Here is a 26,355-nt window from a genome sequence, read left to right as displayed (position 1 = left end):
CCGCGCCGTTCTTCGACCTTCCCCGCCGCCCGACACGCCTCCGCCGCCTCCTCGCCGGCGCGCCGCCGTCGCCGGTCGGCACCGGCGCCTCTTCTTCTTTGCCGGCCAGATCCCACGAGGATCCGGCCAGATCTCGGCGCCCCGACGTGCCCACGTCTCCCCATCGTCTCCCTCCTCTCCGGCGGCTCCTCCGGCGACCTTTCGGTGATCCTCGAAGAGCGTGCCCCGAAACACTAGATCCGGAGGTCTGAATTTTCCCCATGTCTTTTTCCCTGCACATATTTTATGCCCTTGTTCTTCATGCCATAACTCCATGACCGTAGCTCCGTTTCATGCGCATGATATATAAAAATGTTCATTGGGAGATGCTCTCCATTTCATTCCATTGTGGTATGTTTGTTTGAGTCCATCTTGATGCCCAAATCATGATGCAAGAGTGCTATAAATTGTTTGCTCTTGTTACTTATCAGTTTACGGTGATTTTTCATTTTTGTCACATTTGTTGTGTGCATCATATGGGCATGAGCTCTACATATGTTTTGGACTATGCCATGTCATATTTACAGGGGCGCTTGCCATGTATTTTTGTGATCAATGTGGTGACTAGAACAAGCATGTAAAGTAGCCTTCGTGATATTACTGATTTCAGGGACTTAGGATTTTGCTAAGTCTTTGTTCTGCTGTTATTTTTATGCCATATAAACATGATGCTACTGTGAGATCTATACTTGTTTTGAGTTGCTTCAGTAAGGATGTTTTGCACATATGGTTACGCTATATCCATCCATGCCCCTGTTTGCAATTATGGAGTGCCCTAGCATGTCTTAATCTTGCTCTACTTTTTCTATAAAATGTTCCTGGTAGATTGTTTACATGTTAATCAATTTTGCCATGGTTATTGTAGTTGATCCATGCATGCTATGAACTTGCTCTTGCCATGTTTAGCTTCTTGAACATGTCTTCTTGCTTTTAGTATTCTTATCTTGTCATGCAAGGCCTTGTGGTGAGTGATTTGAGCTCGCAAAGATGCCTTCATAATTCTAGTTATGCCATGCTTAGTTTTCTGCCAAGTCTGAAACTATTAAAAAACTTGCTATGTTTACATGGGTGCCATCATATCTTATGTGCCTTTTTGGCTCTTGATCAGTAAGGGACTTTTGTTCTACCTATTTAGTAGATTCATGCCTTGTCTTTGTTTACTATGATATGTTCCTGTAGCATGTTGTTCGCTTGCTCTAAACATGGCTTCCTGATGTTATTTCTGGAAGCTGATATCTTTTGCACTTTTGCCATGCTTGTTTGAACCTGCTCTTGTGTGATTTATCCGTAGCTCGGTGTTCATGTTTTGTGAAGCATCTTGAGTACATCACTGCAATATGCCTTGTTGATATGTTGGGGTGCCGTACCTTAGTTTCTTGTTGCATTCTACATGGCATCGTGTTGTTAATCGCAGAATTGTGCCATTCCTGTTTTGCTTGCCATTTGCAAACCGTGCATCCGTTTCCGACGATCTTTATATTGATTTCGACCGAAATCATCTCATATTTCCAGCGGCACACTTGGTTTTGCAAGTTGATGCCTTGATCAATCTTTCCCTTCCGGAGCATGCATATCCATTGCATATCACATCTCGCATATCATGCCATGTTTTGCATCATGTTGCTTGTGCATTGCACAGTGATTGATTGTTGGTCCTTTTTCTTTTGTTCTTGCTTTGGGTAGAGTCGGGAGATGAGTACGTGATCGAGGAACCTGTTGAGTACGCTAACTAGGATCAAGCTTTCAACAACTCGGAGTACTTTGCAGGCAAGATGACCATACCCTCGAAATCACTTCTATTTTTGCTTGCTAGTTGTTCGCTCTTTTGCTATGCCATGACACCTACCACTTGCTATATCATGCCTCCCATATTGCCATGTCAAGCCTCTAACCCACCTTTCCTGGCAAACTGTTGTTTGGCTATGTTACCGCTTTGCTCAGCCCCTCTTATAGCGTTGCTAGTTGCAGGTGAAGATGAAGTTTGTTCCATGTTGGAACATGGAAATTGTTGGGATATCATTGTTTATCTCTTATTTACGTTAATGCATCTATATACTTGGTAAAGGGTGGAAGGCTCGGCCTTATGCCTGGGGTTTTGTTCCACTCTTGCCGCCTTAGTTTCCGTCATACCGGTGTTATGTTCCTTGATTTTGCATTCCTTACGCGGTTGGGTGTTATGGGAACCCTTGACAGTTCACTTTGAATAGAACTCCTCCAGCAAGGCCCAACCTTGGTTTTACCATTTGCCACCGAAGCCTTTTTCCCTTGGGTTCCGTGGACTCAACGGTCATCTTTATTTTAAACCCCTCGGCCAGTGCTCCTCTGAGTGTTGGTCATAAACAGAGCCACTTGCAGCGCCACCTCGGGGAAACTTGAGGGTTGGTTTTAGTTGTACGTAGTGTTCATCCGGTGTGCCGTAAGAACGAGATATGTGCAGCTCCTATCGGAATTTGTCGGCACATTCGGGCGGCTTTGCTGGTCTTGTTTTACCATTGTCGAAATGTCTTGTAACCGGGATTCCGAGTCTGATCGGGTCTTCCTGGGAGATGGAATATCCTTCGTTGACCGTGAGACCTTGTGATGGGCTAAGTTGGGACACCCCTGCAGGGTTTGAACTTTCAAAAGCCGTGCCCGTGGTTATGGGAAGATGGGAATTTGTTAATATTCGGTTGTAGAAAACTTGCCACTTAACTTAATTAAAATGAATCAACCGCGTGTGTGGTTGTGATGGTCTCTTTTCGGCATAGTCCGGGAAGAGAACACGGTCTCGTGTTATGCTTGAGTGTAAGTAGTTTCAGGATCACTTCTTGATCACTATTAGCTTCTCGACCGTGCTTTGCTTCTCTTCCCGCTCTCTTTTGCGTAAGTTAGCCACCATATATGCTTAGTGCTTTGCTGCAGCTCCACCTCACTACCCCTTTCCTACCATTAAGCTTAAATAGTATTGATCGCGAGGGTGTGAGATTGCTGAGTCCCCGTGACTCACAGATACTTCCAAACAGATGCAGGTGCCGATGATGACAGTGCAGGGGACGCTACCGAACTCAAGTGGGAGTTCGACGAGGATTCGGGCCGTTACTATGTTTCTTTTCCGGATGATCAGTAGAGGAGCCCAGTTGGGACGATCGGGGATCTAGCATTTGGCGTTATCTTTATTTATTTTGGTTCCGTAGGCAGACCTTTGATTGTATCTTGGATGATGTATGATATATTTATGTACTGTGTGAAGTGGCGATTGTAAGCCGACTCTTTATCCCTTTCTTATTCAGTACCTGGGATGTGTAAAGATTACCCCTCTTGCGACATGCCTACCATGCGGCTATGCCTCTAAGTCGTTCCCCGACACGTGGGAGATATAGCCACATCGTGGGTGTTACATTTTTGATATGATGTAGTGTCCCTATAGTTACTGCCCTTTGTAATCACACCACCTTTGCCAAAAACAGGGAAGCACAACTCGTTCCTCGCTCGATCAGACGACGACAAAAGACTGATGATCATTCGGACACATGAGCCGGAAAAGTTATATTGCAAAAACCCCATTGAATACAAGCACAGTGAAATACGTGAGTATCCGGACAGTGGCTGTTACGTCTATAAGAAGGATACCAGCTTGTTGGGGCCTTCATGATTTTTTAGTTGGAGGCGGGTAAATAGCCTTGGTTCACACTCCATGTTTCTCGGACTCAATTATCCGATTAACCAGGAGATCACCGTTGGCAAGGACCTTGATGGCAGAGAGGCTCTGATTGCTATGGAAAATTGTGTCTACACGGCGAGCCCTAGGAGTTCGGGAGCAAACTCCCCTGATTGTCAACGATACATCCTGCAGCCAAAAGAAGGTGAGAATGACAAAGGTATCTAGATTAACTTTGATCCTTGGATGTCTCAATTACGACAGGCAGTGATGTGGTTCAAGCCTTCAGGTTGATAGGTAATTTGGCTATTGCGTCGAAAGGGTGGAGTACTGGTGTCTCCGGATTATTGGTCGCTGAAGCGGGGCTGCAAATTATGATGGTGTTGGATCATCTCTTCAAATGACTCTGTTGTCTTTTGATGCTTGTTCTAGATGGGTAGTTCTTTCTTTCGTTATGCATATTCCTCGTCATTTGGTCATCCTTGTCTATGTCACTCTTACTATGTAATAGTTGCCTCTCTTTAGAATGTCATTCTTGTCTGGATCACGAGAGTCTGAGCACTGCATATGGGTGCATTTTGGTGGTGTAGCAAGACTTCTTATGAACTATCATGTCTTGCTTTTTATGTCAGTAGTAGTCACTAGTCAGTGTTTGAATGTTGTATATATCATTGTTTCGAATTGTTTATTGTCTCGAACTACTGGTGGGCTAAATGAGGGCACCACCATTCTCCAGTGTTCAGAGTGTATCTCCTTTTTTCAAGTTATATAATTTGAGCTCAATGTCTTTTCGATGATGTACACTTGTTTGGGCCAGTGAGGTGTCATTGAATATGGGCCGAGTAGTAACGCAATGCCAAATAGGTCAATTATGACTCTCAGGCTGGGCTCTTAAGAGATCATCAAAAAAAAGGTCGGGCTCTCCAAAAAAGAAAGAATAAGGACTCTTAGGCCGACATGTGGGCGCCACCGGTATTTTCATGTGCTTGCGCGCCGAGAGCATATTGGCGCGTGTTCGAAATTCATGTTACCTTTTCATCCCCAATCTACCGCCTCTCCCCAACGTCTGGAATCTCGATTCCTCCTCCAGTTCCCCCAAATCCCCCTCCTGTACTCCCTGTACTCAAGCGCACTATCATGTCGCCGGTCAACGCGGATCTCCGAGCCGGAGATCTGGAGGTCCGTCCTGCCTTCGGTCGCTGCGTGCTGTCGCTCAACAGTGGCATGGCGGCGCTTGACGACCAGTTTGCCGGCAAAGTGCTGATGGTAACCATCAACGGCGACCGGCCTCCCGTCTCGCCGGACGACCTTGTTAAAGCTCTTGGCATCGCGCACGGCATCCAAATAAGTGACTTTCTCGTTGAAGTCTGTCCGCCACCAGCTGATTTCTTCGTCAGGTTCCGGAAAACTTTCGACTACAGTCGTGTGTTCGAATCTTCCCGGCATTTGTTCTGCGATGGCGTGTTGGTGAGCTTGGATCGGTGGCACCCATGATGGGGCTTGATGCCCTCTGAGCTTGAGTTTTTATCAAAGCTTACCTTCCACGGCATGCGTCGATGTGCTTGGAACAACGAGTCCATGAATGAGCTTATCAACGACCTTGGTGGTGAGCTCGTAAGTATGTTTGTTTCTCCAAATAGCTGGGCTCTGACGGTTATGGCATGGACGAAGAAGCCGTCCACCATACCGAAGGTGATTGGTGTCGAGATACCGGTGCAAGAACCGGGGGTTTACTATTCGTCGCCACCATGGCCGCCGCTGACCACGTTAGGGATGTACCTGTATCGAGTGTTCTTGCATGTATAAGAAGTGGTCAATCCATCAATCGAAGTCCCGCCACCGCCGCTGGTGCCAGGATCCATCGACGACGTCCATTACAGGAGTCAACGTCATACTTTCCCCGTGTTGCTCGGAACGATGGATGGCACATGGCCTAGTCCATCGCACGACGGAGGCCACTGCTTCTTTGGTAGAAGAGGCAGGGCTGGCTGCCTGGATATCCTCTAATTTTGTACCTGAACTTTTTTAGAAAGGGTTGTACATCAACTTAATGTGCTAGCAGAACTTATTGTGTTGTCTGTCTATTTTCTTTGCACAATATTCAAGATATTTCCCCGTCATTGATATAGGCGATGAACCGTTATGTACGAGTTCGTCGGTTTCAACATAGCCCTACCCGTAGCGATCCACTGCTTCCATCCTGATTGTGCCGCCTACATGAAATTTGTGTATGCAAGTTCAGTGTGCTATGATGTTCTATATTTACGAGCATCGACTGATGGGTCTCTCTCTCTCACACACACACATGCACACATGCACAAGTGGGACCCATTGAATTATTTCTTTGCTCGTGACAGCTTTTAATTAGGTTCCACTGTAATCTAACTTTTTTCTTAAGTTATTAATTGAGCTCATTGACTTCAAAAGGTTGTACAGAAGCCTTGTTTGGGCCTTTCCGGCGTTGCTAAATGTGGGCTGAGTAGCCATGTTAGGTTGTACTGTACTACACAGGCCTTTTTTCAACATCAGCGATGCAACTGGGCCGACAGTTGTACACAATATCCGGGTCAACTTGTTATTCTCTGCCCCGCTAGGCTGCAAACTTTCCTAGCAGGTATGCATTAGGCTTAACAAGAGAATGGACTTTAAGAAATAATAAATGGGATGTAATTATAATAACTAGGCAGTAACTATAAAAAATGCACCAAACGGGTAATCAGTTTAAAAAATATATTATTTTTGGAATTTGAAAATTTTAATTTCATTACTAGTTGCGCACGGAATACTTCGTTGGATTTTAACGTAATACAACTTTATTTTGAAATTATATTCAATCTGACTAGAAATTTGGGATAAAAATATTTCGGGTCCCATAAAAATGTGGGAAAGTTTTTTGAATTCTATTTGAGCGGTTGGTTGAAATTATTAATCTTTTTTTGAGGAATGGTTGAAATTATTAATCGTTGTCCTAGCTAGAAAATGGGTTGTACTTTTAACAAACTGTAAATGGGCTGTAGTAAATTCCATTAGAATTAAAAAATGGGTTGTACATTCTTACAAATCGCAAGTGGGCTATATGTTCTTTGCCACACACTTGTGGGCCTTCTAAGTTGATGCTTCCCCTAAAAAAACTAAGTTGACGCATATGAAAGGCTTTGTCAACAACACACCGTTCTGGCAGCTGTGGTCGTTGGATGTCCATCCAACGGATGTCGTGCTTCTTCTTCAAAATTGGATATTCTTGCTTCAGCCGCCCAAAAAATGATTCCTCCCCATGACATCTGGGGCGCACCGTTTCAAAGGCTGATCTGTAGGCCTACTAAGTAGACGCGTACCAAGGGCTTTGTCAACTTAGTCAAAATAAATGATTCTAGCTGCAGTGACCGTATGTTGTCCGTCCAACAGCCGTAGTGCTTCTTCAACCTCTGGTCTTCTTGCTCCAGCCGCACAAAGTAGCACCGGTCATGTCGCATGCTCCTGCCTACCGTGGCCGGCTGTGAGGCCGCGGAGGCCTCACATCCCCCTACTACTCCCACCGATGGCCAGGCCATCCCTCTACTCACCCACACCCCATGTTATTTTGCGGCGACGGCAGCCTCACACCGTAGCAAACCAATGAACCCTCATACCCCTCTACGCGTGGGCATCCACTACCGCATCTACCCCGGCTCCGCTTCGTCCCCTTACTAGGCCTCACCGTCGTCCACTTCTTAGGTGCTCTCGGCACGGCGTGGTCAACGTAGTCAAGGTACGACTTCCATCGGACATGGACTGTACGTGGAGAGGCTGACAGCTGGGTCCACAGCCGCAGCAAGGAAGTGCCTCCTTATTACGTGGAAAATAATGATTCCTCCACCTGACAGCAGGGACCCACCAGACGGGCCACTGTATTTCACGAAAAAAATGTTTGCCCCTGACTGTTGGGACCCACCAGCTACATCTTCGCACGCAAGGAAGTGCGTCCGGGCAAAAAAAACGATTCGCCCCCCTGATTGCTAGGACCCACCAGCGACATGTTGGCACGCAAGGAAGTGCCTGACAGTCGGGACCCACCTGGTCGAAGCGTACATAGCGTTGTCACTCTGGTCACGAACGTGTACATACATATTGGTCGATGTAGAGGCGCGCACGTGTCATAGTAGAGGCGCGAACGTAGCATGTACACATACGTACAGCAGCCAGTGTGCAAGAAAGAAAATACGACCATGTACATACATACGGGCGGGGTCTCGAACGCCTACTCGTGCATACGTACGGTCAGGGCTCGTGTACATGGCTGGGTTGGAACGGAGAAACAACGTCGTCGTCGCCCGCAAAAAAAAACCAACTGCGTTGTCATCGTGTTCATGGGGAGGCAACAGAATGCGTCATGTTCATCGGGAGGCAACGGAACGCGTGGGAGCCAACCGGCTTAGAGGGAACAGCCGATGGAAACGAAGCCTGGCGTACCGCAGAACGGAGGAAACAGCCTTGTGTTTGACCGGCCACATTTGAAACGGGATCCTGTTCATTGGGAGGGGTCTAGCGTACCGCAAAACGGAGGAAACGGACCTCCTACGGTCGAAACGGGGTCCTCCTATTGATCGGGAAGGGCATGGCGTACCGCAAAACGGAGGAAACGGACTTGTGTTGGAGCGCTACGGTCGAAACGGGGGTCATGTTCATCGGGAGGGGTGTGGTGTACCACAAAACGGGACTCCGCAAGATACTGTTCATCTCCACCGTCGACCCCCTCCAGCCTCCAGGGGCTACTGTTCATCAACCATCGACCTCCTCCAGCCTCCACCTGCGACTGGTCATCCATCCTCCACCGCACGCTACTCCACCGGCTACTGTTCAACCAGCCCTCTCCGCGGGCTCCTGTTCAACCACCCCTCCACGGGCTACTATTCATCCAACCCTCCACCATCTACTATTCATCCAGTCCTCCACGGGGTGGTCCTGTTCATCCAACCCTCCACGGGGTCCTATTCATCCAGCCCAAACCGGCTCGATCGATCGAGGTCCTGTTCATCCAGAGGGAACACCATGGGGTCCTGTTCATCCACCCCCACTGGGAACTGTTCATCCAAACCTGCCAGCAACGCTCACTGTCTGTTCATCCAGAGGCAGCATCGATCGGCTTCAGTTAGCAGCAGTAGTGAAGGCAGCCAACAATCGATCACTTAGGTTCAGTAACGCGTAGCCTGCAGTGCAATCTCTCGGGTTCAGTAGGATAACGCCTGGCTCGGGTTCAGGTAGATCCCAACACCTCGCACCCACGTGCGTGCGTGTAGAGAGAAATTCGCAAACCTCCGTGCATTGCTTAGCCCCGACCACCCACTGTAACCGGGAACAACCCGATATTTTCCTCGCCCTCGCTTATACCATGGTTTTTTCCGTCATGGACGGCTCAAAGAATGTCATGCAGCTCCGTCTCCGGCCTGCCCAGGACGAAAAGCCCATTTGCTGTCATGATTTTTTGTCATGGAAGTAGGAGCCCACCACATCAATGACAATACCGGGTTTTGTCACAATTATCGTCATAGAAGTGTCATAAGTATGACAGAAAAAAATTCGTTCAGCCCAAAATGTCATGGATGTGTCTTTTTTTTGTGGTGTGTAGGAAACCGGCCTTTGAACCGGATATTCCTTGCCTGCATCCTTGCATTCCACCACAATAGCTACGCTAACAGCCTGGGCATTGGCTGCTACATACAGCAAAAATGGCTCTTTATCAACAGGAGCAGCCAAAATAGGCGGCTCAACCAACTGCTTCTTCAAGTCCTCAAACGCTTCATTAGTGGCATCACTCCAAACGAAATTATCTTACTTTTTCATCATTTGATATAGAGGGATGGCCTTCCCTCCCAACCGGCTTATGAACCGGCTTAATGCTTCAATACGACCCGCCAGGCGTTGCACATCATTGACACACGCCGGTTTAGCCAGAGAAGTGATGGCTTTGATCTTCTCCTGATTAGCTTCGATGCCCCTGTTAGACACCAAAAAACCCAAGAGCTTGCCTGCCGGCACACCGAAAACACACTTGGCCGGGTTAAGCATAATTTTATAAACCCAGAGATTATCAAAGGTTTCCTTCATATCATCTATCAATGTCTCCTTCTCTCTGGATTTTATATCATCCACATAAGCATGAACATTACGCGCAATTTGATCACGAAGGTAATTTTGCACACATCTCTGATAAGTCACCTGTCACATCCCTAGTTCGGGTATGACCTAGACCAGCTAGTCAATTGTGCATCATGTTCAAATTCCATTTAAATTTGAAATGGGGATTTGTGAAACCCTCAGAATCATTTCTGGAAATAACCCAGATAAAAAATTGCTCCAAAAAGGTCCAAGAAAATGTTCATGTAGCTCTCAGAAAATATTGGTTAGAGGTAAAATTCAAACAAATATTTTCAGGAGCTCATAAGTATTTATTTTGGCCATTTGGAATTAATGCAATAATTATTTGCATTGGATATATATATGTTATATATATAATATATGTCCAAAACTTATGCTTGTTGTTGAGGAGCTCTGGAATAATACCATTAGCTCCTACAAAAATTGGCATAAGAAAATAAATTAGTTTAGTATTAATTTTAAGCAGAAAATAATGTTAGAAAATAGAAAAGAAAACAAATAGAAAGAAACTTACCTGCGGCCAGCTCCTGTGCTGGCCCAGCACTGTGCGGCCTGGCCGGCCCAGTTGGCCAGCCCAGCCCACCTGCCCTCCTCCCCTGTCGTCTTCCTCCCGCCAGGAGGACGCGCGCGTGGCCGCCGCCCGCGTGCACACGCCGGCCACCTCCTGCTTCCCTGCTCGCCGCTGGAGGCATGCGAGGGCGAAACGCGCCCCCCAACCCCCCCCCCCTCGTCCACTCCCCTCCCCTCTGGTCACCCCTCTCCTCCTCTGCTCTCTTCCCCGCTGCTGCCCGAGCACCACCATCTCCACCGACACCATTCGACGCGCCCACCATAGTCCCCTCTCCCCTCCGTCGTGCCCAAAAGCTCCACCACCTCGTCCGCTACCTCTCCATCACGCCACGCGTCGCCGGACGCCTTGTGGAGCCGCCTCCGCCGTCATCTTCAACCTCGGCCACCGTGGATCTCCACCACCCGTCCATCGCCTGAGTGCCTTCTCCGAGCCGCTGTTGCCTTTGCTCGACTCGCTGTGAGCCCCGCCGTCGAACCCCCCTCTCCCCTAGCTTGAATTCTTCCTCCAACACCGTCGCTGTCACGGCCGAGAGCTCGGCTCCGCCGTTCATGTCACCGTCGTGGCCACTTTCACCTAGGCTCGCAACCGAGCTCACCGCCGTTCTCAGTGCCCTCCCGCGCATGGTTTGCACCCAACCGCAGCCCCCTAGTGCCCCGCAGCACCTAAACCGCACGCACCCGACTCCGGCCACCGCCGCGAGCTCTGCTCCGGCGAGCTCCGCCGTTCCCGCGGCTGGATGCGCCTGTGCACGGGCTACCCGTCGGTGGCCTCCGTGTGCCAACTGTGGCCTCCCGCTCGTTTCGTCGAACTTCCGCCGTGGCTCGGGGTCGTCGCCGGCGAAACTCCGGCGGCTGACGTGGCACGTGATTAGCCGCTAACCCTGCCACTTAATCCACCCCCTAAGCCACTGACTATGGGCCCCAGGGCTCGGTCAAACCCTGGTCAGCTGGGTTTGACTCGGGTTTAGCCCCGGTCTCACTGACGTGTGGCCCCCACACGTCAGGTTTGACCAGGTCAGCCGTGCTGACGCCTCTATGACGTCATGCTGACGCAATAATGATTTTTCTGGATTTTAAATAATTCAGAGAATTCCAGAGAATGCTACAAACTTCAAAAATTCAAAGAAATTCAAATGTAGCTCAGATTGAAATAATGTATATATGAAAATTATCAGAAAAATTCAATCTATCCATCTGTACCTGTTTCATGCATGTATAACCAACTTATACTTGCTCTATAGGTGAAAACATATAACTAGCATTTATCAATATTTATTGTAGAGTTGCATTTGAACCTTTGGTTCAAATGGACCTCTTCCAAATAGAATGCTAAATGCATTAGCTCAAAGCACATCACATACTCATGCCATGATCATGCATCATATTGTTGCATATGCTTGTGTTTGATTATCGACATCGTTCCTTCTCGATAGGTCCTGCTCCGGAGACCCTTCCAGAGTACCTGTCTGAGGAGCAGTGCCTTCCTTGTTGATCTACCAGGCAAGCAAACCCCCTTGTTCATTCTGATACAATCCTACTCTCTCGCTCTAGCTCTCATTTATTGCATTAGGACAACAACGATTCAACTGCTACTTTATGTTGCGGTAGTTGAACCCATTCCTCTGCATGACCTGTCATTGCCATAGTAAATAGTTATAACCCACTAGCATGTGTAGGAGTTGTTTGAGCCATGTTGTGTTCTTGTCATGCCATGCCTGCTATTGCATAGAGTTGTGTCAGGTCTGATTCATCGGGAATGAATTGGAGTGATACGATATGTTCTGGTGCTGAGAGTTAAGCGTGTGAACACGATTTGGTAAAGGTAGCGGTGAGAGGCCATGTAGGAGTACATGGTGGGTTATCTCAACGGAACCGTCCTTAAGCACTGAGTTTCGTGTATGTTGTCCAATGACTAGCTACTACCACACATTGGAATGCTTAAGTGCCCCTCTCGACTTATTAGCCAACTTGATCTCTGTCCAGGAGTCACAAATAGTTTCTAGTGTTTGTAGGTAGTGTTAGTAGTCTACCAAGTGGTACCCGGCCAGGTGGGCTTGGGACAGACTAGGCACAAGTGGCATGGTGTACCAAGCATAGATCCATCCGGCGAGGTGGGCTTGGGAACCCTGCACATATGGTTTGGGGCCGTGAGCGACTCCCCGGCCGGATCTCCTTGCGGATGGAACCCGAATAGGCGATAAACATGGACTAGAGTCTTGTGTGGTTAGTCAGGTCGTGGCCGACACCCTCACCAGGCTTCCGCTTGAAGGTTGCCGAGATACATGACGTGTACATGGTGATAAGTGGAGAGAGCGTGTGTGAAGAAGTACACCCCTGCAGGGTTATCATGATCTATTCGAACAGCCGTGTCCTCCATTATGGACTTCTTGGATGCTTACGTGGTACATAGACAACTTAAAGTGGATACCCTAAAATGCTCAAGACAAGTGTGAGTGCTATGGATGGCCTTCTCGTAAGGAGACGAGGATGAATCCATAGTAGTGTATTTGATGTGGTGTTTAGTGGACTCGTGTGCGCTGCCTCACCTCAAAGAAGTTTCTCGTTGTCGTAGAACAGGATAGCCACTGAGTCAAAGTTGGCTTGCTGCAACTAAACCCCACATTACCTTCTTGATACAAATGCATGTATGATAGGATCTGATGTAAGTCTTGCTGAGTACCTTTGTACTCACTTTTGCTTTATTTATGTTTTGCAGGTGAGACATCTGTCTCACTAGTAGTACCGCTTGGACTTCGACAAGTAGCTTGTTACCTCAGCTACGATCTTGTACCCTTGGGATGGACTTGTAGATAGTCAGGCTTCTTAGCCTTTTTCTTTTGTAGTTGTCTGTACTCAAACATGTAATGCTTCCGTTGCTTGTATGCTCTGAATGATGGGTCATGTGGCCCCTGCTTGTATTTAATGCTATGTGGCTCTTCTAGGCCGTTATCTAGATGAGTTGTGTTATGTTGTGATGCTATGTTGTACAACACATACTTGCATGTTATGCGTACATGTGACGTGTATTGCTGTGTGCGGGATCTGACAATCTAGTTGTTTATCCTTGGCAGACTCTCATATGGGGAAATGTAGTCTAGTGCTTCCTTCAGCCATAGTAGTCCGCTACAGCCCGATTCACCGGAGTCCTGCTAGCCCAGCACTACTACTCAGGACACTTGATTGGCCGGCATGTGTTTCACTTTGTTCCTGTGTCTATCCCTTCGGGGAAATGTCACGCGGTGACATCCGGAGTCCTGTTAGCCCAGTGCTACAGCCCGGATTCACACGCTGTTGACCGACGTGCTCGATGTGAATCAGGTATGCCTGTCCCCATAGGTTAGTGCCGCTTTGGGTTCATGACTAGCCATGTCATCCCGGGTTCTCTGTCATATGGATGCTATCGACACAATCATATACGTGAGCCAAAAGGCGCAAACGGTCCCGGGCCAGGGTAAGGCGACACCTGTGGGAATACCGTGCGTGAGGCCGCAAAGTGATATGAGGTGCTACCGGTTAGATCGATGTGAATTTGAATCGGGGTCCCGACAGCTTTGGTATCAGAGCCTGACTGCCTGTAGGATTTCCAAGCCAACCTGGTCGAAGTTGAGTCTAGAAATTCTTTAGTTATATAAGGGAATTGATTGTGGTAGGGAACGTAAGGCTCTTTTTACTCCTTATACCTCATGCCCCTCTGATCTGAGTCATCCTATCTTTCCTACGGGGTTAAGGAACTAGGCTTTCTCTTCTGTCTATCATGATCACATGTTACAACTCTGTAGTCTCTAAGGTTTGGTTGATCTGAGTCATATCCCAGTTTGAGTACTTCCGGTGTAGTCTGCTTAGTAATATCTCAGAACCCTGAGTGATGATGTTGAGTTTGGTGTTACCCCAACCTTGCAGAATGTTTCATTTTGAGCATTCTACTGCCGTTATGCTGCCGGAATTGTCCTAGGAGTTCAAGAGATAGTATTTTCTTTGTACTATATTCTACATCCTTATGATGATGCTAAATCCATCCTTGTTTCCTTGGTTTCATTCTTCAGGATGTTGTCGGTTAACCGAAATTCTGTTGCTCGTAGCCGGAATCACGGAGATGGTAGGGATGAGGATCCTCCCGATCAGTCTTCGCTGGCAAAGTTCATGTTAGAAGTTGAGATGAACAAGCGTGAGACCAACCGCTTGTTAGCACGTATCGAGGAGAACACCGCACCCCAGTGCAAGGAGTCAGCGACCATTTATGATTTCATTGGTTTGAAACCACCTACCTTCCATCATTCCATCGTACCACTCGATGTAGATGACTGGCTTCGTAGTATCACTCACAAGCTGCGTTCTGCAAACGTAGCTGAAAATGACAAGGTCACCTATGCTACATATCACTTGGAAGGTCCTGCTAGTCTTTGGTGGCAGAACTATGAGGCTATGCTTCCAGCTGGCCAGATAACCACCTGGAGAGATTTCACTGAGGCCTTTCGCGAGCATCATATTCCTCAGGCTCTCATTGAGCGCAAGAGAGAAGAGTTTTGTAGTTTCACCCAGAGTAAGATGGCTGTTGATGCTTACAGTAGGGAATTTGAAAACCTTGCCCGCTATGCTACAGAAGAGGTGTCCACAGACGCCAAGAAGCAGGCTAGGTTCCGGAAGGGTCTCAACCCCAAGTTGCGTCATGATCTCCACTTGCACCATTGCAATACATTCCAGGCTCTTGTGAATAAGGACATTAATGCAGAGAAAGCTCAACTCACTTACGAGGAGTCTCGTAAGCACACCCGTGATTTGGGTTCTTCCTCCGGTTCTAGTTCTCAGAAGCGCCGGATTTGGGTTCCAAACTCCGCTCTTCCACCCGGTTATACACCAAGGCCTTCTTGTGTGGCACCTCACCTAGTTCAACCGTATGCTACACCCATGCCTATTGGTAGACCACTTGTCAATGCGGGTCCTTGTCCTACCTCCAAGATTTGTTACAAGTGCGGAGAGCCAGGCCACATTTCCCGTAATTGCACTCAGAGCCGTGTTGCTCCACCCCAGCCTGAGAAGTCTATTGGCCGTGGTAGTAAGCCATCACGCAAGATGATCAGTGCCAAGTCAGATCCCACTGAACTTTGACGTGTGCATCACGTCTCAGCTAAAGACGCTCATGATGATCCAGATGTCGTTCTTGGCACACTCCTTGTCAACTGTCATCCAGCTTCGGTTCTATTCGATACTGGAGCATCTCACTCCTTCAGTTCTGAAAGTTATGCTCGCTTGCACGACATGTCATTTTGTGATATGCCCTCCCCACTACTCATTCAAACTCCTGGATCCTAGTGGCAAACTTCTAGGATAAGTTATGGCAATGAAATACATGTTGACAGACTTGTAGTCCTAGCTTCCTTGATATCCCTTAGGTCTTTAGATATTAACATCATCTTGGGTATGGACTGGATGAAAGCTCATTATGCCAAGATTGACTGTTACACCAGGTCTGTTCAGCTCACACACCCCTCTGGCAAGATAGTCACTGTCTTCACCAAAATTGCAAAGCGTCAACTCTATTCTCTAGATGCCAGCCCTCTTCCTGACCTTTAAGATATCACGGTAGTCCAAGACTTTCCGGATGTCTTTCCAGAGGAACTGCCAGGTATTCCACCTGACAGAGATGTAGAGTTTGTCATAGATCTTATCCCCGGAACCGCCCCAATTTCTAGGAGACCTTACAAGATGGCACCCTTAGAGCTAGCCGAGCTTAAGAAACAACTTGATGAGTCCTTGCAAAAGGGTTTCATCCGTCCTAGTTCTTCTCCCTGGGCTTGCCCCGTCCACTTTGTCAAGAAGAAGGATGGTACGGACCGGATGGTTGTAGATTATCGTCCCATTAATTTGGTCATGATAAAGAACAAGTATCCGCTCCCCAGGATCAACGATCTGTATGATTAGCTCGCTGGATCCTCAGTCTTCTCCAAGATGGTTTTGAGGTTAGGCTACCACCAAATCAAGATCAGAAACGGGGACATTCCTAAAACGGCTTTTGTCACTCGTTATGGTCAGTACGAGTACACTGTCATGTCCTTTGGTCTAACCAATGCTCCAGCTACATTCTCTCGCTTGATGAACTCGATCTTCATGGAGTATTTAGATAAGTTCGTCGTGGTCTACCTCGATGATATTCTTATTTACTCGAAGAACAAGGAAGAGCATGCCGAACATCTTAGGCTTGTGTTAGAAAAACTCCGAGAGCACCGCCTTTATGCCAAGTTCTCCAAGTGCGAATTTTGGTTACCAGAAGTGACCTATCTCGGCCACGTAATCTCTGGTAAGGGCATTGCCATCAATCCCGAGAGAGTTCAGGCCGTTCTTGATTGGACTCTGCCTGAAACAGTTAAACTAGTTAGGAGTTTCCTTGGTCTAGCTAGTTATTGTCGCCGCTTCGTTGAGAACTTCTCCAAAGTGGCCAAACCTCTCACGGAACTTCTCAAGAAAGATAAAAAGTTTGAGTGGTCCCCACAGTGTGAGCAAAGTTTTCAGGAACTGAAAAGACGCTTGACTTCTGCTCCCATACTTGTGCCACCGGATTTCACTAAGGACTTTGTTATCTATTGTGATGCCTCACGACAGGGACTAGGTTGCATTCTTATGCAGGATCGTCATGTGATTGCCTATGCATCTCGACAGTTGCATCCACATGAGGAGAATTATCCTACACATGATCTGGAGCTTGCAGCCGTAGTCTATGCACTTAAGACATGGCGACATTACCTTCTCGGTAAACGTTGCGAGATTTACACCGACCACCAGAGTCTCAAGTATATCTTCACCCAACCAGATTTGAACCTTAGGCAAAGACGTTGGTTGGACTTGATCTCAGATTACGACTTAGGAATTACCTACACCCCAGGCAAGGGGAATGTCATGGCTGATGCGCTAAGTCGTAAGTCCTATTGCAACAATCTCATGTTGCAACAGGGCCAGCCACTTCTCCATGAGGAGTTGTGTAAGCTTAACCTTCACATTGCTCCTCACAGATTCCTTTCTACCTTGGTGGCGAAACCTACCCTTGAGGATCAGATCATTACTGATCAGAAGTTTGATAGGGGTGTTATCCGCATCAAGAGAAACATTAGGAAGGGAGTTGGTGGATGTTTCTCTATGGATGATCGAGGTGTTGTTTTCTTTGAGAATCGCTTGGTGGTTGTCAAGAATCAACAACTGCGACAACTGATTCTTAAGGAGGCCCATGAATCTCCTTTCACAATTCATCCCAGTAGTACTAAGATGTATCAGGACCTGCGCCAGAGGTTCTAGTGGACTAGGATGAAGAGAGAAATTGCTCAGTTTATTGCTAACTGTGACGTTTGTCGTCGCGTTAAGGCAGAGCATCAAAGACCTGCTAGCACCCTTCAGTCTTTAGCTATTCCTGAATGGAAATGGGATAAAGTTGGTATGGACTTCATCACCGGCTTTCCCAGGACCAAGAGAGGGAATAATGCTATCTTCGTAGTTATTGATCGTCTTTCCAAAGTGGCTCACTTCCTACCAGTTCAAGAGAGTATCACTGCTAGTCAGCTCGCTAACTTATATATTTCTCGAATAGTATCACTTCATGGTGTTCCGCTAGAGATCAATTGAGACCGTGGTAGTCTTTTCACTTCTCATTTCTGGGAGAGTTTCCAAACTGCCATAAGCACCCATCTTTCCTTCAGTACCGCTTTCCACCCTCAATCAAGTGGTCAGGTGGAAAGGGTCAACCAAATCCTCGAAGACATGCTTAGAGCTTGCGTTATCTCATTCGGTATGGATTGGGAGAAGTGCCTTCCTTTCGCCGAGTTTTCTTATAACAATAGCTACCAATCCAGTGTCAAGAAAGCTCCTTTTGAGATTCTGTATGGACGAAGATGTCGAACACCTTTGAACTGGTCAGAAACCGGTGAAAGACAATTCTTTGGACCGGATATGATCCAGGAGGCAGAAGAGCAAGTTCGCATCATTCGTGAGAATTTGAAAACAGCCCAATCCCGTCAAAAGAGCCAGTATTACCGTCGTCATAAGGAAGTGGCTTATGAAGTTGGCGACAAGGCTTACCTTCGGGTTACCCCTTTGAATGGTACCCATCATTTCGGTATCAAGGAAAAGTTGGCTCCTCGTTACATTGGTCCTTTTCTCATTCTCTCTAAACGAGGAGAGGTTGCCTACCAGTTGGAACTACCCCCACATCTTTCTCGAGTTCATGATGTCTTCCATGTCTCTCAACTCAGGCGTTGCTTCTTGGATCCCATCCGCGGAGTGGACCACGAAACGCTTGATCTCCAAGATAACCTCACATATCGAGAGTACCACGTCCGCATTGTGGATCAAGCGGAGCATGTCGCTCGACGTCATAACATCAAGTTTCTCAAGGTTCAGTGATCTCATCATTCCGAGAGAGAAGCTACTTGGGAGCGTGAAGATCGTCTTCGACTTGAGTACCCCGCTTTCTTTCCGCCGACCCCTAAATCTCGGGACGAGATTCTTCCGAGTGGGGGCGACTTGTCACATCCCTAGTTCCGGTATGACCTAGACCAGCTAGTCAATTATGCATCATGTTCAAATTCCATTTAAATTTGAAATGGGGATTTGTGAAACCCTCAGAATCATTTCCGGAAATAACCCAGATAAAAAATTGCTCCAAAAAGGTCCAAACAAATGTTCATGTAGCTCTCAGAAAATATTGGTTAGAGGTAAAATTCAAACAAATATTTTCAGGAGCTCATAAGTATTTATTTTGGCCTTTTGGAATTAATGCAATAATTATTTGCATTGGATATATATATGTTATATATATAATATATGTCCAAACTTATGCTTGTTGTTGAGGAGCTCTGGAATAATACCATTAGCTCCTACAAAAATTGGCATAAGAAAATAAATTAGTTTAGTATTAATTTTAAGCAGAAACAAATGTCAGAAAATAGAAAACAAAACAAATAGAAAGAAACTTACCTGGGGCCAGCACCTGTGCTGGCCCAGCGCTGTGCGGCCTGGCCGGCCCAGTTGGCCAGCCCACCTGCCCCCCTCCCCTGTCACCTTCCTCCCTCCAGGAGGACGCGCGCGTGGCCGCCGCACGCGAGCACACACCGGCCACCTCCTGCTTCCCTGCTCGCCGCTGGAGGCATGCGAGGGCGACACGCACCCCCCGAACCCCCTCGTCCACTCCCCTCACCTCTGGTCGCCCCTCTCCTCCTCTGCTCTCTTCCCCGCTGCTGCCCGAGCGCCACCATCGCCACAGACACCGTTCGACGCGCCCACCGTAGTCTCCTCGCCCCTTCGTCGTGCCCAAAAGCTCCACCACCTCGTCCACCACCTCTCCGTCACGCAACGCGTCACCGGACGCCTTGTAGAGCCACCTCCGCCGTCATCTTCAACCTCGGCCGCCGTGGATCTCGGCCGCCCGTCCGTCGCCTGTAGTGCCTTCTCTGAGCCGCCGTTGCCTCTGCTCGACTCGCTGTGAGCCCTGCCGTCGAACCCCCCCTCTCCCCTAGCTTGAATTCTTCCTCAAACACCGTCGCCGTCGCGGCCGAGAGCTCGGCTCCATCGTTCATGTCGCTGTCGTGGCCACTGTCACCTAGGCTCGCAACCGAGCTCACCACCGTTCTCAGTGCCCTCCCGTGCGTTGTTTGCACCCAACCGCAGCATCCTAGTGCCCTACAGAACCTAAACCGCACGCACCCGACTCCGCCCGCCACCGTGAGCTCTGCTTCGGCGAGCTCCGCCGTTCCCACGGCCACCCCGGAGCGCGGCTGGATGCGCCTGTGCACGGGCTACCCGTCGGTGGCCTCCCGCTCGTTCCGGCGAACTTCCGCCGTGGCTCGGGGTCGTCGCCGGTGAAACTCCGGCGGCTGACGTGGAGCGTGATTAGCTACTAACCCTACCGCTTAATCCACCCCCTAAGCCACTGACTATGGGCCCCAGGGCTCGGTCAAACCTTGGTCAGCTGGGTTTGACTTGGGTTGAGCCCCGGCGTCACTGACGTGTGGCCCCCACACGTCAGGTTTGACCTGGTCAGCCCTGCTCACGCCTCTGTGACGTCATGCTGACGCAATAATGATTTTTCTGGATTTTAAATAATTCGGAGAATTCCAGAAAATGCTATAAACTTCAAAAATTCATAGAAATTTAACCGTAGCTCAGATTGAAATAATTTATATATGAAAATTATCAGAAAAATTCAATCTACCCATCTGTACCTGTTTCATGCATGTATAACCAACTTATACTTGCTGTATAGGTGAAAACATATAACTGGCATTTATAAAGATTTATTTTAGAGTTGCATTTGAACCTTTGGTTCAAATGGACCTCTTCCAAATAGAATGCTAAATGCATTAGCTCAAAGCACATCACATACTCATGCCATGATCATGCATCATATTGTTGCATATGCTTGTGTTTGATTATCGACACCGTTCCTTCTCGATAGGTCCTGCTCCGGAGACCCTTCTAGAGTACCTGTCTGAGGAGCAGTGCCTTCCTTGTTGATCTACTAGAAAAGGAAACCCCCTTGTTCGTTCCGATACAATCCTACTCTCTCGCTCCTGCTCTCATTTATTGCATTAGGACAACAACGATTCAACTGCTACTTTATGCTGCGGTAGTTGAACCCATTCCTCTGCATGACCTGTCATTGCCACAGTAAATAGTTATAACCCACTAGCATGTGTAGGAGTTGTTTGAGCCATGTTGTGTTCTTGCCATGCCATGCCTGCTATTGCATAGAGTTGTGTCAGGTCTGATTCATCGGTAATGAATTGGAGTGATACAATATGTTCTGGTGCTGAGAGTTAAGCGTGTGAACATATTTGGTAAAGGTAGCGGTGAGAAGCCATGTAGGAGTACATGGTGGGTTGTCTCACTGGAACCGTCCTTAAGCACTGAGTTCCGTGTATGTTGTCCAATGACTAGCTACTACCACACATTGGAATACTTAAGTGCCCCTCTCGACTTATTAGCCAACTTGATCTATGTCCAGGAGTCGCAAATAGTTTCTGGTGTTTGTAGGTAGTGTTAGTAGTCTACCAAGTGGCACCCGGCCAGGTGGCCTTGGGACAGACTAGGCAGAAGTGGCACGGTGTACCAAGCGTAGATCCATCTGGCGAGGTGTGCTTGGGAACCCTGCACATATCATTTGGGGTCGTGAGCGACACCCCGGCCGGATCTCCTTCCGGATGGAACCCGAATAGGCAATAAACCTGGACTAGAGTCTTGTATGGTTAGTCAGGTCATGGCCAATTCCCTCGCCAGGCTTCCGCTTGAAGGTTGCCGAGATACATGACGTGTACATGGTGATAAGTGGTGAGAGCGTGTGTGAAGAAGTAAACCCCTGCAGGGTTATCATGATCTATTCGAATAGCCGTGTCCTCGGTTATGGACTTCTTGGATGCTTACATGGTACATAGACAACTTAAAGTGGATACCCTAAAATGCTCAAGACAAGTGTGAGTGCTATGGATGGCCTTCTCGTAAGGAGACGAGGATGAATCCATAGTAGTGTATTTGATGTGGTGTTTAGTGGACTCGTGTGCGCTGCCTCACCTCAAAGAAGTTTCTCGTTGTCGTAGAACAGGATAGCCACTAAGTCAAAGATGGCTTGCTGCAACTAAACCCCACATTACCTTCTTGATACAAATGCATGCATGATAGAATCTAATGTAAGTCTTGCTGAGTACCTTTGTACTCACGTTTGCTTTATTTATGTTTTGCAGGTGAGGCATCTGTCTCACTAGTAGTACCGCTTGGACTTCGACGAGTAGCTTGTTACCTCAGCTACGATCTTGTACCCTTGGAGGGACTTGTAGATAGTCAGGCTTCTTAGCCTTTTTCTTTTGTAGTTGTCTGTACTCAGACATGTAATGCTTATGTTGCTTGTATGCTCTGAATGATGGGTCATGTGACCCCTGTTTGTATTTAATCCTATGTGGCTCTTCTGGGCCTTTATCTATATGAGTTGCATTATGTTGTGATGCTATGTTGTATAGCACATACTTCCATGTTATGCGTACGTGTGACGTGTATTGCTATGTGTGGGATCCGACAATCTAGTTGTTTACCCTTGGCAGCCTCTCATATGGGGAAATGTAGTCTAGTGCTTCCTTGAGCCATAGTAGTCCGCTACAGCCCGGTTCATCGGATTCCTGCTAGCCTAGCACTACTGCTCAGGACACTTGACTGTCCGGCATGTGTTTCACTTCGTTCCTGTGTCTGTCCCTTCGGGGAAATGTCACGCGGTGACATCCGGAGTCCTGTTAGCCCAGTGCTACAGCCCGGATTCACACGCTGCTGACCGACATGCTCGATGTGAATCAGGTATGCCTGTCCCCATAGGTTAGTGCCGCTTTGGGTTCACGACTAGCCATGTCGGCCCAAGTTCTCTATCATATGGATGCTAGCGACACAATCATATACGTGAGCTAAAAGGCGCAAACGGTCCCGGGCCAGGGTAAGGCGACACCCGTGGGAATACCGTGCGTGAGGCCGCAAAGTGATATGAGGTGTTACCAGCTAGATCGATGTGACATGGGATCAGGGTCCCGGCATCGCCTAGGCACTCTTGAGCCCAAAGGGCATAAACAAATAGCAGAAGGCTCCAAAGGGAGTTATGAAAGCCGTCTTCTCCTGGTCCTTAACCGCCATCTTGATCTGATGATAACCAGAATAAGCATCCAAAGAACTCAAACGCTCACAACCCGCTGTAGCATCGATAATCTGGTCAATACGAGGGAAAGCAAAAGGATCGGTCGGAGAAGCCTTGCTCAAATATGTGTAGTCCACACACATACGCCAAGTGCCGTTCTTCTTAAGTACCAGCACCAGGTTAGCCAACCACCCAGGATGAAAAACTTCGACGATAAACCCGGCTGCCAAGAGCCGGGCCACTTCCTCTCTAATGGCCTTCCACCTCTCTTTGTTAAACCGGCGGAGAAACTGCTTAACCGGCTTAAATTTTGGATCAATATTAAGAGTGTGCTCAGCGAGTTCTCTCGGTACACCCGACATGTCTGAAGGCTTCCATACAAAGATGTCCCGGTTCTCAGGGATGAACTCAATGAGCATGTTTTCCTATTTCAGATCTAGATTAGCACTGATATTGAACTACTTGGATGAATCGCCAGGAACAAAATCAACCATCTTGGTATTATCCGCCGATTTAAACTTTAAGACCGGATCAAACTCTGTAGTTGGCTTTTTGAAAGATGTCATATCTGCCGGATCAACATTTTCCTTATAAAATTTGAACTCCTGCGTTGCACAAACTAACTCAGCATAAGCCGCATCACCTTCTTCGCATTCCAGAGCTATCTTACGGCTCCCATGCATTGTATTGGTCCCCTTGTAACCCGGCATCCTAAGCTGTAGATAAACATAACAAGGTCGTGCCATGAACTTGGCATAAGATGGCCGTCCAAACAAAGTGTGATACCGGATGTGAATCTTGACCACTTCAAAGGTCAATGCCTCTGACCTAGAGTCACGATCATCTCCAAAAGCAACTTCCAGAGCTATCTTATCAACTGGGTACGCCGACTTACCAGGCACCACACCATGGAAAACAGTGTTTGCCGGCTTAAGAGTTTTATCAGTCAACCCCATGCGATGGAAAGTTTCATAATAAAGGATATTGATGCTGCTCCCTCCGTCCATGAGTACCTTGGTAAACTTATATCCTCCGACCTGAGGTGCGACCACCAAAGCCAAGTGACCAGAATTATCAACCCGGGGCGGATGATCTTCCCGACTCCACACAATGGGCTGCTCAGACCAGCGCAAGTAACGGGGAACCATCGGCTCAATGGCATTAACTGCCCTCTTATGAAGTTTGTGGTCACGCTTACATAAGCTAGTGGTGAAGACATGATATTGTCCACAATTCAACTGCTTCGGGTTGTTCGGGTAACCAGACTGTTGCTATCGTTGACTCCCCTAACTACTCTGCTGATTGTAACCACCCTGGTTGCCGTGATTACTTTGATTTCGTTGGAATCCAGAGTTAAGAGCCGCCGCCGCCATAACCCAGTCCATGAGAGCCGGATCCTGAACCACCACCTGGACCATGACCGTCTTGAAAAAGATTGGAATTCTTGTACTCCTTCATAATGTAACAATCCTTCTAGAGGTACCCGGACGGTCTTTCTCGCGTACCGTGTCTTGGGCAGGGCTGATTTAGCATCTGTTCAAGATTGAGGTCAGATCCTCCGATCCATGGTGGCGGTTTACCCTTACGACACTGACCATTATTCTGTGCATTGGTGTTAGCCACAAAGTCAAAACTATTATCAGCTTTGCGCTTACCGTTGCCTCCCTGGTTCGCCGAGTTATGCAACTCCCCCTTGGTCTTGCTGATCTTCTTTCCCTTTCCCGGCTTTTCGTCATCAGACTCGGGGTCCTTGGTACCATCAGAGTCAGTATACTTAACCAGAGCCCCATCATTGTCCCCATGTCATTGCAGTGGTGTTTGATCCGCCCTACTTTATGCTTTAGGGGCGTGAAATGACAATTGTTTTCCAACATCAACACTGCTGAGTCGGCATTGATGCGATCCGACGAGTGCAAGATTGTTGAGACCCGGCGCACCCAATGGGTTGTCGACTCACCTTCTTCTTGGATACAAGAGGCTAAATCCACAATTGACATGGGATGCTTGCATGTATCCTTGAAATTCTAGATAAACTAGGCTTTTAACTTGGCCCATGACCCAATTGAATTGGCAGGGAGCCCCTTCAACCAAGTGCGGGTCGTTCCCTCCAACATCAGGGGGAAATATTTTGCACACGCAACATCGCTGACATCTAGCAACTCCATGGCCATCTCATAACTCTCAATCCATGCCTCATGAGGTAAATCAGCCGTATAGTTAGGCACCTTGAGAGGACCCTTGAAATCCTTGCGCAAACGCTCGTTATGTAGATCTGGTACTAAGCATGGCATGCCCAAATTTCTAAAGGTTACCCCTGGCTCCACAAAAGTGGTTGGACGAATCAGAGTAGGTTGACGAGCCGCATACTGAGCCGCCAGCTCGTCCTCTCGACGTGCTCTACCTTGATCCACCATGTTCCGAGCATTGAAGCCACTGCCCGCCAGGTTATATCCATGAGGCGGGTTATGGTTTCGCCCACTGCTTGACACAACCGGCTCATCGATATGCCTACTGTAACTCCAGCTCGGGCGGGGGTGGAATGAATCCTGTCACAGCTGTAAGAATAAGCCTGCTACTGAGTCAGAGCTCTCTGAAGGAGCTCTCTAGCCCTTCATGTTTCAACCACCGTTGGTGACTCGCCTTCGACGTAGCCGCCAATCGTGACGCCGTAGTGATCATGTTATCCAAAGGGTTAGAGTAATGACCCAGTGGCGTCAGCACGTGCTGTGGCGGGTTATTGTTCTGACGAGGCAGGTCCGTCATGCATGGCTGAACCGGCGTACCCGTCCCAGGTGCTTTGACCCGGTTTACCACCACCAGGTTACTGGTTCCTGCTCCTAGCGTGTTAAAGAGATTTCTTGCTTCATAAACCGAGGGCAGATGAGTCGGATGCCTCCTCCTCATGACTTCGTTTGAAGCGTTCTGATCTAGCATGAGTTGGCCGTAAGACTGCGACTGAATCCGTTGCGCCTGAGCATCCAAAGCAGCCCGCTCCTCGGTCATCCTAGTGTTCTCTGTGCTCAGCTCCTCCTTGGCCTGTGCTATCTCATCACGCAATTTTGTGATCGCCGCATTATGCTGATCCTGATCCCCGGGTTAACCACCGCTGTTAATAGTGTTGTTAGTTTATCCAAGAAGTCAGTTAAAACTTGAGTCGGCGGGCGCTCAGGGCCTCCTGCCCCGGCAACCGATGCTGCTGCTTACCCGGAAACCAGCTCTGCCGCAGTCGACGAGTGTTGTACGGGCTGTGTACTGGCCATGAAGGTTGCAAGCCGGTTCGGTGGCTCGCAGGGGTCCGGAATACTGTCGCTATCGGAACAGCCCCCAA

The 26,355-nt window shown here is 48.1% G+C and overlaps 1 pseudogene; it reads right to left on the bottom strand.

Moving 5' to 3' along the window:
• Window positions 1-26,355, bottom strand: part of LOC119357941 — a 131,763-nt pseudogene that overhangs the window by 47,418 nt on the left and 57,990 nt on the right.

This window comes from Triticum dicoccoides, chromosome 2A (genome assembly GCF_002162155.2).
Source record: "Triticum dicoccoides isolate Atlit2015 ecotype Zavitan chromosome 2A, WEW_v2.0, whole genome shotgun sequence".
Lineage (NCBI taxonomy): Eukaryota > Viridiplantae > Streptophyta > Magnoliopsida > Poales > Poaceae > Triticum > Triticum dicoccoides.
The sequence above is the reverse complement of the archived record's forward strand: the minus strand, read 5'-3'. Positions and strand labels throughout refer to the sequence as shown.